Raw genomic sequence first — 15,890 nt, 5'->3', positions numbered from 1 at the left:
GCGCCCAGAGAATTTGTACAATTTATTTAGTTTTATGGCTCGGTTTGCTCGTACATGTTTTGCCTTTTAGCAATTTCAGAGAGAACAAACAAGATTAATTTGTTTTAATTTGTCTTTAGATGTTGGTTTGTTTATTGAAAAAAAAACCGTAAAATGGATTAATTAAATTTAATTTATTTTTGTACCTATATCATATGAATAAGAAAACGCCTAGAAAATGTTAATTCTTCATTTTTTGAGTTTTTTTAACAGTGTAGAGGCGTAGAGAGCAGACGTAGAGGCGTACTTGCATTGGGAGGTATGCTGACCTGTTAAATTTCCCAACTATTATATTATGTAAATTTTAAACAATCTAAGTCATTTTAATTTTTAATTTAAATATAAAAATAATCTAATACCTACTAATATTAACTAGACTTAAAGAAATAAATTCGTGGATATGTATGGAAATGGCATCTATATACAATATAAAATGCTAATGTTTATCTGTGTCGTCTCTACTGAAGTAACGACTTGGTCTAGAAAGTTGCTTTTTTTACTAAAAGATAGCTAATTGGTTCTTCTAAAAACTCTCGTTGCTGGATTTTTTGTTTTTCATTTCATTAAAAAAAAAAATTATCTTTTTTCCTGATGTCGCATGTCGCGGATGCGCCAGGCTTCAACTAATCTATTTATGTAATTTTAGTATTAAAATTATTAAGAATTTGTATACACAATGATATTATAACTAACAAAACAATGAAGACATTCCAGTTAATTCTAGTCCTAAGTTGTCATATTATGAAGATATACCGGGTGCGTCTCGAAAGTGGCTCACCCCTATAACTTTTGTATTTTCAGATAAAAAAACGAGATTTAGTATGTTGGTATATCACATAAATTAGGGTTGATTGACGTATTTAATTGTTTTTGGTCACTTCCTGATTTGCCGGAAATGGCCACAACTTTTGATTTTAAAATGGCACCCTCGGTATATTTTTTTTGCTAAATTCGATAGAAAATGACAACTCTGAATAGAATGACATATCATAATATGTCACTTTTTTTGACATTTTCGCTTGAAAACAAATTGTATGTTAAATTTCAGTCTAGAGTGCCATGGCTGTGTTAAAAACACTAATTTTTAATCAAGGAGCTTTGGAAAAATAGTTTTGATCGTCTAATGTTTTTCGTGTCTTGCACTGGCTGGTTAAAAAATGTCCAAATCGTATTTTTATCATATCTCAATTGGTGGCTCATTAGTATATTTTGAAAAAGTATTTTTTTACGAATAATTTGGTACCACGTACTTGGTATTTCGAGTCAAATTGTCGTTATAAACCGCATGTTACAATTTCAACTAAAGCATGTGCGAAAATGTCAAAATTTGACATATGATATGTCGTTCTGTTTAGAGTGTCATGTTCGATCAAAATAAGTAAAAATGTACCAAGGGTGACATTTAAAAATCAAAAGTTGTAGTAATTTCCGCTGAAACAGAAAGTGACAAATCCTAATTTATGTCATATACTAACATTTCAAATCTCGTTTTTTATCTGAAAAACTAAAAAAGTTATAGAGGTGAGCCACTTTTGAGACGCACCCGGTAGACCTGCCTGAGTAAGCTACAGAAATATTCACTATTACATTTTATCATTGAATGTAATAAATACACTGTGTATATGTGTTTTTTTGTCGGTTACGATGTTCTAATCAGTTTTTATTTCCTGAAACGCTTACCCCATCAAAACGGCAATATCATGTAAACCGCCGCTGCGTCCAACGACCGTCAACATCAATCATTCGTTTACAATAATTTTTCAAAGTTATCGCGATAAAATCTCGCTTTCAACTCATTTTCCCACCCATTCTTTCATTCAACAGATTCGCCGGCTACCGTTCAGCTTCCAGTTGTCATCCGGCAACGTGCTCCGGGTTCGACGTTGCCAGACTTAAAGAAATAACTGTGGATTTGACGAATAACTGTAATATGTACAGTACCTCTATCCGTTCTATAGGTACGGGGCATCCGTAAGGGGGGAAATGATATTCTCTGTTACCGTTTAATCGGTGTTTCTCGTAAAAAAATAGACGACGCGTCCCATCAATAAAAATTCGACAAATTTGCATGTAGCGAATGAAATGTCAAGTCCGAGGTCAAGTCAGACTTGGATTTGGACAATGCCTCGAGTGCTTAATAACTCTTTTCGCAAAGAATTTCATTTTTTGTGAAAGCGGATAATTTGAGATTTTCATGCTATTATTATTATTTATTTTTAAACATTTTTTAAAATGTTCTGGTAATCGGTTTCTAAGGCATTGTTTATGCATTGTTTAATGACAAAGTTCTGTCAGGTTCAAACGTCGCCGTATTTCCTACAAAGTTTTTTGAAAAAATGAGTGATAATGACGAGTCTTTGGATATTCAACAAGCTGCTGAAACTGCGCTATCCACGTTAGTTCCCGAGAAGTCGAAAAACTTATACGAGACCACTTACAACAACTTTGAAACCTGGGTCAAAAAAAAAACATGTTGAGAATTTCACAGAAAAGGTATTGCTAGCCTATTTCCTGAAATTATTCACTACCTTAAAGCCATCAACTCTGGGAAGTAAATATTCGATGCTCTCCGAGCCATAATTCACCTGAACAGAAACGTAGATATTAGCAAATTCACAAACCTTATTGCATTTTTAAAAAGAAAAGCTTCCGGATATCAGGCAAAGAAATGAAAAGTATTTACAAAACTGGAAATAGAACGCTTTATGAAAGAAGCCGATGACAAAGAATTCCTGTTAGCAAAAGTTGTTTTAATCGTTGGAGTATTTGGAGCATGTAGGAGGGAAGAAATCACGTTTTTGACCGTAGATGCCATTAAAGATTGTCAGTCATTTATTAATGTGAAGATTCCGAATCAAACCAAACCAAACCAAATCAAAAACTGTCAATTTCGAAACGCTTTCACAAAAAAATATGTTTTTAATTATTATCGAGACCCGAAAGTACTGAAAGAACCGGGAATTAATAATTTCGAGTCCCGGTTACTTTGATGTCTCAAAAGAACACTAATACGAAGCCCAGTGGCAACAATGCCATCCCTGGCGCTTCGCAACATCCACACGGCGGTAAACATTAAGTTGCGCCTTGGTTAGGCGCGCAACCGGCTTCTTCGCCTAACCGGAGGGAGAGCTTCGTGCGTGTGCGTTTCGAGCTTTCCATCGACCGTCATCATCAGTGTTTTTATCACTAACCGGTGGTGAAGTAGCGAAGGATTTTTAGGGACGAGGCGGTGCACGTGCGGTACGATTGCGAGCAGTCGATGTATTTCGCGTGGTTTGTTTAGTTTGGTTTTTTGGACAGCTGACAGAGAGGGATTGATCGGTGCGAAGAGTGTTTGGTCTCGCTGGGGGGTAAGTGACTGACCTATTTAGGGGCGGCGCGCCATGTTGAAGGGGGGAGGTGCGCGCGGAAATCAGCGCGAATATTGTTTTTGTTTGCACAAAGTGCGATTCAATTTTATTTTTTTACGCTTTTATATTGTGTATATAGAGGAAGAATATTTTTTTTATTTGTTTTATCAAACTATTTTTGTAATATTTTGATTGTAAGCTTAAATTTAATTTTTTAATTTCCATATGTAAACTATTTTTTTAATATTTTGATTCTAAGCTTAAATTTGTTTAATGATAAAACATTTTTTATGTTATGGTGAGTTTACTATACAGGGTGGGTTTACTATATACTAGGTGTTACTTGATGACATATTAATTTTCAAGAGGATCATTCTTGGATCTATTCTAAAAAAAACTTTATGTGAATATATGTCCTAAACATCTTAACTTTAAAGTTTAGGATGGTAAAATTTTCTCAAAATATTTTTTTCCCATAATAAATCTGACGTTACTATACAGGATGCTACAAATTCGAGGTACGAGCATTGGTATCTCGGTAACCGTAAACCGTAATAGATACGAACATGGTTATATTGGATTGGGTTGCGCTTTGGGATGTTCACCAAAGCTTTAAACATTTCAAGGACTGCTGAGTTTTTTGGAAAAAACGGATTTTTTTGAAAATCAATTTTATTTTTTCCTGTCGTTACTTTTTACAAAATCAAAAAACTAATTGCACACTCTTATACCAACTTTATTAGGGCTATCTGATAGTATTTTTAGATTTTCAAATTAGCTGATAATTTGTGAGATACGGAGGTCAACTTAATTTTTTTAAATACGGACCTGCATTTTTTATTACAAATTTTGAAAAAACTTGGTCTCTCGAGTACAATGATATACATTTTTTTTTGTTTTGGGTACAACAAAAAACAAAACAAAACTAGGTATCATTATGTTGCTAACTCAATTTCAACAACTAATAACTAATCAAAACACAAACCAAAAGAAAAAGATAATTAAGGTTTCAGGATTATACCGTGTGTAGTTATAGGTGTAGAATATCGGACACAATGGAAAAAAGAGGTTTCTGATACTTTTATATTTCCTGACAAATCCCCTATCAAACTTCAAATAAATTAGCCAGTGTTGTAGTATTTCATTTTATACAATAAAACACCATCACTAAAATATGCTTATGGTTTTAAAAAATATTTTTTTAAATGATACTAGGTTGGTCTAAAATACATCGATACAAACTTCTTAGATCTTCTTTATACTTGTAGAATAGAACACCAATTTATACAGGGGCGTAGATAGGTGTATGCTATGGGGGTGGTACTATGATTAAGTCGCAAAAAAAATCACCGTCGGAATTTTTTTGTCGAATTAAAACGACGGCGATTTTTTTGTCTTCAAAAAGATATAAAAACATAACACAAAAATTAAAATATAGATTTGTAAATAACATAAACAAAAATGAAGTTTGTATTTCGTATTCCTTTTGTATAATAATATACAGGGCGAGTCTTAAATAAGTTGGCATATTTTTAGATGTGGTGTATATCGATCCCAGAAACACGTCTATGAGTTTTTTTCATGGAAAAAAATTGTGAAATTTTTAATTTTGCAACAAAGGTAGTAGATATTGCAACAAAGGTAGTAGATTAAATTTAAAACAACGAGAACCCAGAAAAAGTCCAGTGGTTCTAAATAGTAAGCAAAATATATTTTTTTAAATTTTCAAAGTAAAATAGCTCAGCTATTTTGGACTTATTTCAACAACGCACGGTAAAGAGAAAATAGTTTCCTTTATCGAGATCTACCAGTTCTTGTATTGTTTATTCGAACGATTATTGCTATAATTTTCTAGAAATATATTACTACAGCTGATGTGCCTGCCTGTCACTCGCTCTGAATATCTCATTGAAAAAAAATAATGAAAATTAATGTGTCCAATAATATTAACCTTCAGGTACATTTCCGTTTTTAGTATCTTTATCGAGTATCTTGCTAATTAAACCTGATTATATGGTTATATTTAAATAGTGCTGCCACAATACTATTTTTTTTTTATTTTCAAGGAACACTTATACAACGCGTTGACATACAATTTTTAGTCGGACGACTATTTAGTTGCAAAAATAAAAACAATACATTCACGATACATGGAGCCGATCGATTTTTTGATTGTTTGTGGGCGCGGTTCCATAAGAATACATTTGTTATAAATCTGCAACTCAATAGTCGGTCGACTAAAAACTGCCTGTCAGCGCGTAGGGCCTTAATGTTCTCGTATTACTACTGACATTAGTATTATAGTATTAAGTTATTAAAGTATAATTAGATTAACATGATTTACACATTCTTGAAACATGATCTTTATCTGTTGCGCACATCGAGTAAGCATAATTATGACAAAAAAAAGTTTGTGTTGAGCTTAGAATTAAGTATTTTTCTTACAGTAGTTTATTTGTTCAAAAAACTTGCAGTAAGTTAGAGAAATATTTTTTTCGCTCTTCCAATCCATGTAGTATTGAGCAATAAGAAGGATTGGAAGAGCGAAACGCTTGCCCAGCAGTTAAAAGACCATACCATAACTTGGTATACTGATGCTTCCAAAACCAATACGGGAACAGGGATCGGAGTATTTGGGCCGAGAGCTAATTACTCCGAACCAATGGGCACTTACCCTAGTATCCTACAGGCAGAAATCTACGCTATCGAGAGATGCGTACAACTTATCTTAGATAGGAACTATCGGAAACAAGAAATAGCCATCTTATCTGATAGTCAAGCAGCGTTAAAGGCGATCAACTCAGTATCAATCGATTTGAAATTGGTCAAAGAATGCATAGAGAAGCTGAATAAATTAGGCAAAGAAAACAAAGTCCTCCTACACTGGGTGCCTGCTCACCAAGGGATAGAAGGCAATGAAAAAGCAAATAATCTAGCTAGGAAAGGAGCGAACCAAGTGGTAACCAACTCAAGGCGGAACTCAAGAACTTGGAAGATTCCATCCGCAACCTGGAATGGACAGTGGTCTAAGACACTCGAAGAAGTTTCTGAGGGCTTATGATCAAGAAAATACACAGATCTTCTTGGGTCTGAGTAAGTAAGTAATCTTCGGATTGTCACGGTGTTTTTAACAGGACACTGTCTCCTCAATGAACACCTCAGTAGAATGAAACTAAGAAGAAACGGCGAATGCAGATTCTGTGGGAAAGATGGTGAAACACCAGTACACCTCATCACTGAGTGCGCCGAGACGACAACCATTCGTGCCTTGAATTTTGGTACGACTGATATTGGAGATGGAGAACTACCCTCTATAAAACCGTCCCAGATACTGGCTTTTGTCAAAGCCCTGGGACTGTATGATGAGTTATGATTCAAGAAAGGGGGACACAATGGATCTCGGAAAGCGTACTTCTTCATACCAGACAATTCTATTGTCTGATTCCCTTACTTCTCGACTTGACTAAAAGATGGCGCCTGAAAAAGTCTTTTAATTTCTGGCGGATACGTTGCGGTTGTGCAGACAACCAGTAATACATTTTTAATTTCTGGCGGATAGGCCATTTTTCTTGACAATATTAAGTTGAAATATAAATCGGGAGTGTTTAAGTAATTAAAATTTTCGTACTATGAGATACACTGGCTTAGGGTATTAAGAAACTGTAATTACATTTACAATTACAGTTTACCAACTGTTGAAATATTATCTGCATCTGTTATGCACCAAGTACACATTTATATGAAAATAACATTTGTCGTTTAGTTTATTACAATTTTTACTAATCAACTAGTTTTTAGTTCCAGATAAGTGTTAATATAATATTATCTCTTCTTGGAAATGAGAATTGTCAAAAATAATTTTACTATGCAGAATACCATATGATCGTATACCAATCGATGATAATTTTGGCTAGGTCAAGCCCTAGACCTCATTTACTAAAAATTGACATAAAACTTCAGTCAAAATTAACACTGATTATAGAAAGATTAAAAAAAGAATTGAATGTTCCCAGACACATAAATCTATAATTTCCAAAAAATTATGTTTTCTGGAATTTTAAACTATATGCGATTTAAAAATAATTTTTACTCAATATAAAAATAAAATACAACGTTCATAAGGCCAAATGGCAGTAACGAGGGCAGTAAGCAACATTAAAAATAAAGAAGAGTACGGGCTAAACAATGACGTCTAGGGCTTGACTTCGGTAAAATTATCATCGATTGTCATTCTCCAGCCGTCCTTGACGCCGTTTTTTTTTTCGATTTCGCATGGTACTTTGTAGTAATTTGTTGAAATATCTCTAAAACCAATAATCTGTTTTGCATTTTGGCCCAGTTCATCTGCTCATATTAGGTACCTAAAAATAATATTTTATCCCAGGTTTTAGATTAACAATGATTATCCAATTAGTAATCTATACTAATTAGGGCCTCCATATAAACAAAAGTGTATATTATTTATATAATTTTCTGGTAGCACTCATATCAAGTTGTTTGAATAAGGTGTAATATATAAATGTATATTAAATGATAATTATAATATGCCGGAAGGAAATGATATTGTTTACGTTTGTGCTAATTAGCAAATGGCGTTTGTTGTTGCTTTTAGCCAAATTAAAATTTGGGTAATAATATTCATTTTATGTTATGACGCCTAAACATATTTAAATAGAGTAATTTAAAATAAGTATAACGAAGGTAAAAGAAAAAATAAATTTAGACAAAAATGATAATATTATAATTTAAATAATTATAACAAGTAAACAACAACGACTAAAAAAGTACCAGAATTAAATTACTTAGGCAATATGAATCTTTTCAGGGTTGGTAGTCTCGATAAAAGAAACATATTTTTCTTTTACCGTTTTTCAAATAAGTCCAAAATAACCAAGATATTTCACTTTGAAAATTTGAAAAAAAAAATTTTTTCGCTCAAATTTTAAGAACCACTGGATCTTGTCTGGGTTTCCTTTCTTGTAAATTTAACTTACTACCTATGTTGCCATATGATAAAGATACTATCGCTATTAATTTAACTAAAAATTAAAAAAAAATCCATATTTTTTTTTCAAACAATTCCAAAATTTCAATTTTTTTTTCGCGAAACCTAATAGACGTGTTTCTGGGATCGAAATATACTACCCCTAAAAAAATTTGCACTTATTTAAGACTCACCCTGTATAACAAAATACATTTCACATTCTCGTTGCTTCTTTTATTATTACAGTTGGGGGTTGGAACCTTTGGTGTTACACAGCAAAGTAAAACACTAAATCACCACAATACACCAAAACACTTTTACTTTTACACTGGGCGCGCGTTTCGCTAACCATGTTAGCATCATCAGCAGATGATTAAGACTGATTCAGTTTTGGTGTATTGTGGTGATTTAGTGTTTTATTTTGCTTCTTTTATTGTTCTACAAGATGGTGTTACAACCTAACTGAAACCCCCTCTCTTCACAACGTGTGATTTAGTAATATTCGTGTTCACTCTTCCCGGTCAAATTTGGTTTTCAATGAACTCGTTTGCTGCTATAACCAAAATTTCTTGTCTGAGTGTATTATTATTCTTAATGCGTGAATGATTCTTAATCTTGGGTTTCAATTGATTATTCAATGCTTAAATTATTATATTATTACCGTTTAAACCTTACCAACTGACCATAAAATTTCTGTTTCCTTTTGTTTTGGTTTCATCATAGGTCAATTGTATTTACTCCGTAGCAAGAAATATAATAATACTGCGTTCTACATTAAGGAACATAATATTTATAAAACAATTCCTTAGTATCTATTTCGAAATTTTTCTGCTTGAAGAGACAATTCTGTTATTATTAATTCTGATGCCCTTGAACTTCTCTCTGTTTGTTTTTTATTAGAAACGTTGGAGATCGTTGTACGTGAAGATGTCGGTTTTAATTTAAAGTATTACACATTTTAATAAATTTAATTTAATACCTACTTCTTGATGCTTCAGTAGTTTTCAATTTTTAAATTAAGATTCTCATGTACCTACTTTTTTCATTTTAATAAATCTAATAGGTACTAATAAAAAAAACATCTTTTTTAAATTTTAAAAGTAAAATAAGTCAGTTATTTTTGGACTCATTTATTTGAAGAATGGTGAAGAGAAAATATGTTTTCTTTATTCACATCTACCATCTACCAGCCCTGAAAAGACAGTATAATATTTAAATTTTTTTTTATATTTTAATCAGATTTTTTTAATTTTAATCAATTTTCTATTTTAAGTCTTATCCTAAATGGCTAAATCTTCGTAACTTTGCCCGATATTGATAATATTAACATATCTACGGCGCGTGTCAATTTTTTCACATCGGTCACCGATATAGTATTTAATTCTGTAATATTTGAATACCGGATTTCTGGCACTTCGCAATTTCAAAATAATTAAATCTCTGCAATTTAGAAGTCTAATGGATTCACATGAAATAACTTGAAAATTCGGTCCAACATTTTAGTAGATAAATAGATATTAAGTAGGTACCTATATGTGTTATAATGTTATATCTTTTACAATTATTTTTCGATTTATTAATAGTTATTTTTGTATCTAGTGTGCGAAGTGCTACTCTGGTGATCGATACCTGAATTTCTTAACGAGGCGTAGCCGAGTTGAAAAATTAGTCGAGATCACCAAAGTAGTTCGCGTACGATTTGCAAACAACATTTTTTCTCCAAACATTAAAATCAAAAAAAATAAAAACCGGAAAAAAAATAAATACCGGGTCAAGTACCTCTACATCAAAATTGGATAGTGTGTCAAGTCCCAAAACCCCCATATCTCAAGCAAAATAGTAAAATAGTACAAATACAAAATCAACTATAAATATTGGTTCGTATACTGGTTGTCTTATTAAGGTTAATATTGTAAATAATAACTAGAATATGCATTAGTGTTAAGTTTGATATTTGTTATTTGTTTATTCATGAATATTTCGAAATAAATACTTAGTTATGATTTAGTTCTTCATTTTCCAAAAATCAAAATTCCAAAATCCATCATTGCTAACAATTCGCGAACCTTGTCATTCTTTTACGTTTGTAGAAAAAAAATTTAAACGTTACAACAGCAAGTGTAACTTTGTATTTGATGAATAGATATAGGGTATATTTGTTATATGAATACTTTTTTCTAGCTTTATAGGAAAAGTAATTATAACTTTTACAGTTATTCTTCGATTTTTTTTAATTCACGATTAACTCGGTTGGTTTGGTTCCTTGACCAGAAGTGATCTAGTGCAGGGTCTTTTTCTCGACTTTATTGAGCTGGTATATTCTCTTTAATTCATATATGCAAGATTTTGATACTTCTGTATTTTTTCTGTTGCGGTTTTTTGAAGATTCTGGTCTAATGGTACGGTTACATCAATTATGAAGCATTCTTTTTTGTCCTTGTTTATCCAGAGTATAGGGGTTGATTATGTAATACTGAATTAGTATTACATAATAAACCCGCCCATTCTTCGATTTATTATATAAGTTTTTAAAACAAGTTGATTTTTTAGCCAACATATCAACAGGTATGGTAGGCTATTAAGATCGGCAAAATTTTTTGCCGAATTTTTTTTAATTTCACTCAAAATGAGTTATTTGGGTCATAAAATTTATGACCCATTTAATGACTTAAATACAAAATATTTTTATGGTGTCTGTCTGTCTGTTTGTCCGTCTGTAACACGATAACTCAAAAACCGCTAAACCGATTTTAACTAAATTTGGCACAAAAAAAACTGTGGCACCCGAGAATCTGGCCATTAGTTTTTGGTGAAGGTGGGGAGGTTGGTAAAAGGGTATGGGAGGGGGTTAAAAATTTAAAAAATCGTAACTCCAAAATTACAGTAGCTAGCGAAACGCGGTTTTCAATTTAAGATTAGGAACAATATTTGCAACAAAATTTGTAATAACATCAAAATCAGTCAAAGTCGCAGTTTTTGAGATATTCCCTGTTTCTGTAGTCCGTTTTTGAGAAAATCCGTGTGGAGAACTCTAAATTCCCATCGGACACGACCCCAGGTGGCGGATAGGGAAAATAACCGCTGACCGAAATTGGAAAAAATCCTTTACTTTGAAACTAAAAGAACTGTCTACCAACTGTTTATAAACATATTTTAGTATGGGCGGCTAAACGTGCCTCCCGGCGCCATTTTTTTTTTATTTAAATCCATGTTTAAAGTAAAAAAGTCCGTTGATTTAAATCACGATTTAAATTATTGCACCCTGCCTGAAAATATGTGCACGGCTGAATATGCTTCAACTTTTTGTTGCTTATGTTTACCTAAAAAACAGAAACCATAATTACGAGGTTGTAAAATTTCGAACACGTCCTTTAATTCCCCGATACATCCTGTGCACCTATTACAATCATCGACCGGCCAGTTACAAGCTACCGGCTATAAATTTAATTGACCGTGACGGTGGTCACAATGTCGGAAATAACTGTGCCACCGCCGGAGCATTACTCTTTCATTTCGTTACCCAGTACACGAACGCTTTTTCCACATATGTTCGATTTGAATACGTAATAGGGCACTAATGCACTAAATTACTGACAAATTTATTGGGCTTTATTGGGTTTTATTGGAAATGTATTGACGGTGACGGTTGGGACTTGTCTTCGTTTAAAAAAATAAACATCGACTCTCCTGGAATATTGCTGTAACGGATTATCGTCTAAGCTTCTAACCATAGATTTAGTAAGAACAGATATCACATTAGACATTTTAACCCGATCAAACAATCGGAGGTTGACTACGTACTGTAAAAACCAACTGAGATAGAGAAGGCGACATTGCTACATCTCAAATTTGCGCCTATCTACTTAGTTTAATTTGCAGAAAAGGTGACTTTAAAACCTTTACCGGATATCAATAAATCTCAATTTCTTAATTAAATTAATAGTTTATTTTTAAAGAAGCATGCGTAATAATATGTTATTAACCAGAGGATATATGCGTTACTATTAAAGGACATGTTTTTGCTTTTTTCTTCTATCGCAAAAGTACCTTAAACAAATGTTTAAGGTACTTAATGTGTAAGGTTTTTTTTATTGTTTTGTACACCAATATGTACTAATTGTCAAGGTCAGTCTTGCTCCAATATTGACTTAAATACAGATGAGGATTTTAATGAGGAGACAACTAATGCATCTGCCGTAGATGGATTTCCAGATATTCCTCAAGAAGATGAGAAAGAAGAAAGCGAAGAAGACATTACTGTTGAAGTATCATTTGAAGATTGCCACTCAGATTAAAATTCTCCCAAATTCAACAATAATCCGTTCGACTATAATAATTACCAAGAGCACCGTTTTTTAAAATTAATTGTATAATGTGTAATAAAACTTAGTTAAACCACAATAGATCGTGGAATAGGCCTACAGGGGAAACCAAGTTAAAAAAACGCATCAAGTACACTACCTCACAGGTGGTGCGGAAATGTGTACATATTAAGGTGCGTATTCATTATCCGCACGAACGAACGAACGAACGAATGTTCGCTAGTGGTATGGACGGGGACCGCACGATAGAACCGCACGAGAAGACCAAATCGTCAAGATATTATAATAAACCTGTTTTTTTGTTTATATACCGTCATTGAATTATCGCTAAGCAAGGATTACTATGGGGCAGTGCACAAGGAGTCGGGCTAGGAAGCGAGAGACCGGAGTTCGAATCTCGGCCGGAACATCACTTTTTATTTTTTTTAAATACTGTTGTATTCCTATAGTTTATTTTTGTAGTATAAGAAAAAAAAGAACTATTTATTCTGTTATTTTTAATCTCCGTTATTAATATAAATTGATTGTTAGTACAATACCTCATTTAATATAAAATAATATTCTACTTTTTGAAATGTATCGGGCCCTAATTGTACCTAAAAGTAATATATTTTTAGTGATATACCATATTGTAAACTATTTAATATTTCAGTCACTTAAAAAGTTAATTTGCATTGAATAATTGCCTACCATTAAAGGAAATTTGAGCTATATAATCCTTGATGGGCATATTCTGGGTATGAAAATACTTCCTTTAAATTTTGGGTGTCGTTCAACCGATTTATTCTCAAAACCAGAAACATCTACATATAAAAAGAAGCACAAGTCACTAATTATAATAAACTTCACCCTTGGTATTACTTCCACTAATTATAATAAACTTCACCCTTAGAATTACTTCTATCACAATTACAATACGTTCATCTGCATTGGCATTTTCTACTTCTCGATGGGAAACAATAAACTTCCCAACATTTTTTAAATGATGTAACAATTCCTCTTGTGGTTACTTTTCCATAGATATCCTCAACTCTGTCCTCATGTGAATTCAGAGGCAATGAAAATGAAAATTATTTACCATGAACATCACAAACTAAAAACCTAATAAACAATTTTATACCGAATATAGAAATAAATTTAGTATTCTTACGTATCGTCCAAATCCGTGTTAATAGATAATTATTATTTTTAAATATATTTTTAGAACTGCTGGTTTTAGTAATTATTAAATTAAACGAACTAAAAAGTCTTAAAAATAAACAATTCTTAACCATAACCCCAAAAAATGCAGATCTCCTGTCAACTTTCTTTATTTTTTTTTACTCATTATTTTCCTAGTGACGTCACAGGTGGTATGCGCGAACTGAACGAAATTGGACCGCTATCGATCATACCTTGTATTCTTTGTACCATACGTCTAAACGCCTTTGATGTACCGACTCGAAGCGGATGGTCGAGCGCACGAACGAACGAACGGCCGCATACGTTCGGTCCCCGTCTAAATATACCGCACTTTCATTCGTTCGTTCGTTCGTTCGTTCGTTCGTTCGGATAATGAATACGCACCTTAAATCTGAAAGCGCACGCAGGCGAACGCCTTTGATGTAGCGGACTCGAAGCGGATGGTCGAGCGCACGACCGAACGAACGGCCGCATGCGTTCGGTCCCCGTCTAAATATACCGCACTTTCATTCGTTCGTTCGTTCGTTCGTTCGGATAATGAATACGCACCTTTATGAAAAATAAAGGTACGAGTTTTTCAAGAAAAGCCGTTCGTAAGGAAAAAGTATAAGAAACATTATTGTAGAAAATTTAATGGTCTACAACATTTGTTTAAGGTACTTTTGCGATAGCGTTTACCGTTTAGGAGAAAAAAGCAAAAAAACATATTTTGGACTTTTGACCTTGAATATTTTTTTAGCAGACGTGGGAGGGGTGGGATTTTTCAGATATCATTTATAATAGTGTATTTAAGACCTGTACCAATTTTCAGCTCTATGCGAATTATTGTTAATTGAAATGTCTATTTTGACTGTCGTTGCCAAAAGTAGGAATAGATAAAAAAAAATGTCAGAAGAGAGAAAGTGGAACACGGAAAATGCCTGCAAACTAATAGAGCTTTATAGAGCGCATTTATTATTATGGGAGGGCAAAAACAAGGACTACAAAAATTGTTACAAGAAAGGTGATGCATTAGAGGAGATTTTTGTTTAGCATTAAATATAAATTCGGTTGATGATGTTATATTCAGAAGAAAGTGAGAAATATTAATAGCTATATAGTATACGAGAGAAATAAAAACAAAAACATTGTTTGGGATTTTTTTTGCAACATGGGATGGCGAGTCAAAGACAACACTACTGGCTGCTAGTAATATATCTTTATCTTCATTTTGGTGGAAAGGCCACATGATTAATAAAACAGATTCGCATATAATAAACTTTGTTGTACTTTTGTCCTCGCGGTATAGACACTTTGTCTCAAATTTGTCTTGTCTGAATATCTCATTTTTTTGTTGCAGTTTTGCAGTTTTAAACCTTACCAACTGACCATAAAATTTCTGTTTCCTTTTGTTTTAGTCTCATCATAGGTCAATTTTATTTACTCCGTAGCAAGAAATATAATACCTAATACTGCGTTCTTAAGGAGATAATATATTTATAAAACGATTCCTTAGTATCTATTTCGCAATTTTTCTGCTTGAAGAGACAATTCTGTTATTATTAATTCTGACGCCCTTGGACTTCTTTCTGTTTGTTTTTTATTAGAAACGTTGGAGATCGTTGTACGTGAAATCGTTTTGTTTTGTTTTTGTCTTAAAATCTTGTTCCATTCTGTCGCTTTTGGTTCCCGGCTTTAGGTTCAAACATTCTAGTTCGTTCTGCTTCCCAAGTGGAAACCAACTTAAAGCGGATCTCAAAAATCTGGAAGACTCCATCCTTATCCTGGAATGGGAATCCTCCAACGGTCTATGGCACTCGAAGAAATTTCCCAGAACTTACAACCGAAAAACATCAAAGATTTTCCTTGCTTTAAGTAAGAACGATCTTCCGATTATTACGGTTTTTTAAAAGGACACTGTCTCCTAAATGAACACCTCAGTAGATTCTTCAAACCTACGGCGAATACAGATTCTATAGGGAAAATGGGGAAAAACCAGAACACCTAAACAATGAGTGCGCCGAGACGACACCT

The 15,890-nt window shown here is 33.1% G+C and overlaps 1 protein-coding gene across 2 annotated transcripts in view; it reads left to right on the top strand.

The window, feature by feature from the left end:
* The first annotated feature begins 3,229 nt into the window (after nt 1-3,229).
* LOC115877466 (toll-like receptor 7) overlaps nt 3,230-15,890 on the top strand; it is a 250,597-nt gene continuing 237,936 nt past the window's right edge. For both annotated transcript variants that reach the window (XM_030893620.1, XM_030893619.1), the window contains exon 1: nt 3,230-3,389. The gene's annotated coding sequence lies outside the window, so the exon portion shown is untranslated. The remainder of the gene's footprint in view (nt 3,390-15,890) is intronic.

The sequence above is a fragment of the Sitophilus oryzae genome, unplaced genomic scaffold (genome assembly GCF_002938485.1).
Source record: "Sitophilus oryzae breed Bouriz unplaced genomic scaffold, Soryzae_2.0 scaffold_1494_pilon_pilon, whole genome shotgun sequence".
Classification (NCBI taxonomy): Eukaryota; Metazoa; Arthropoda; class Insecta; order Coleoptera; family Curculionidae; genus Sitophilus; species Sitophilus oryzae.
Note: the sequence above shows the minus strand (reverse complement) of the source record. Positions and strands in the feature narration are given on the sequence as shown.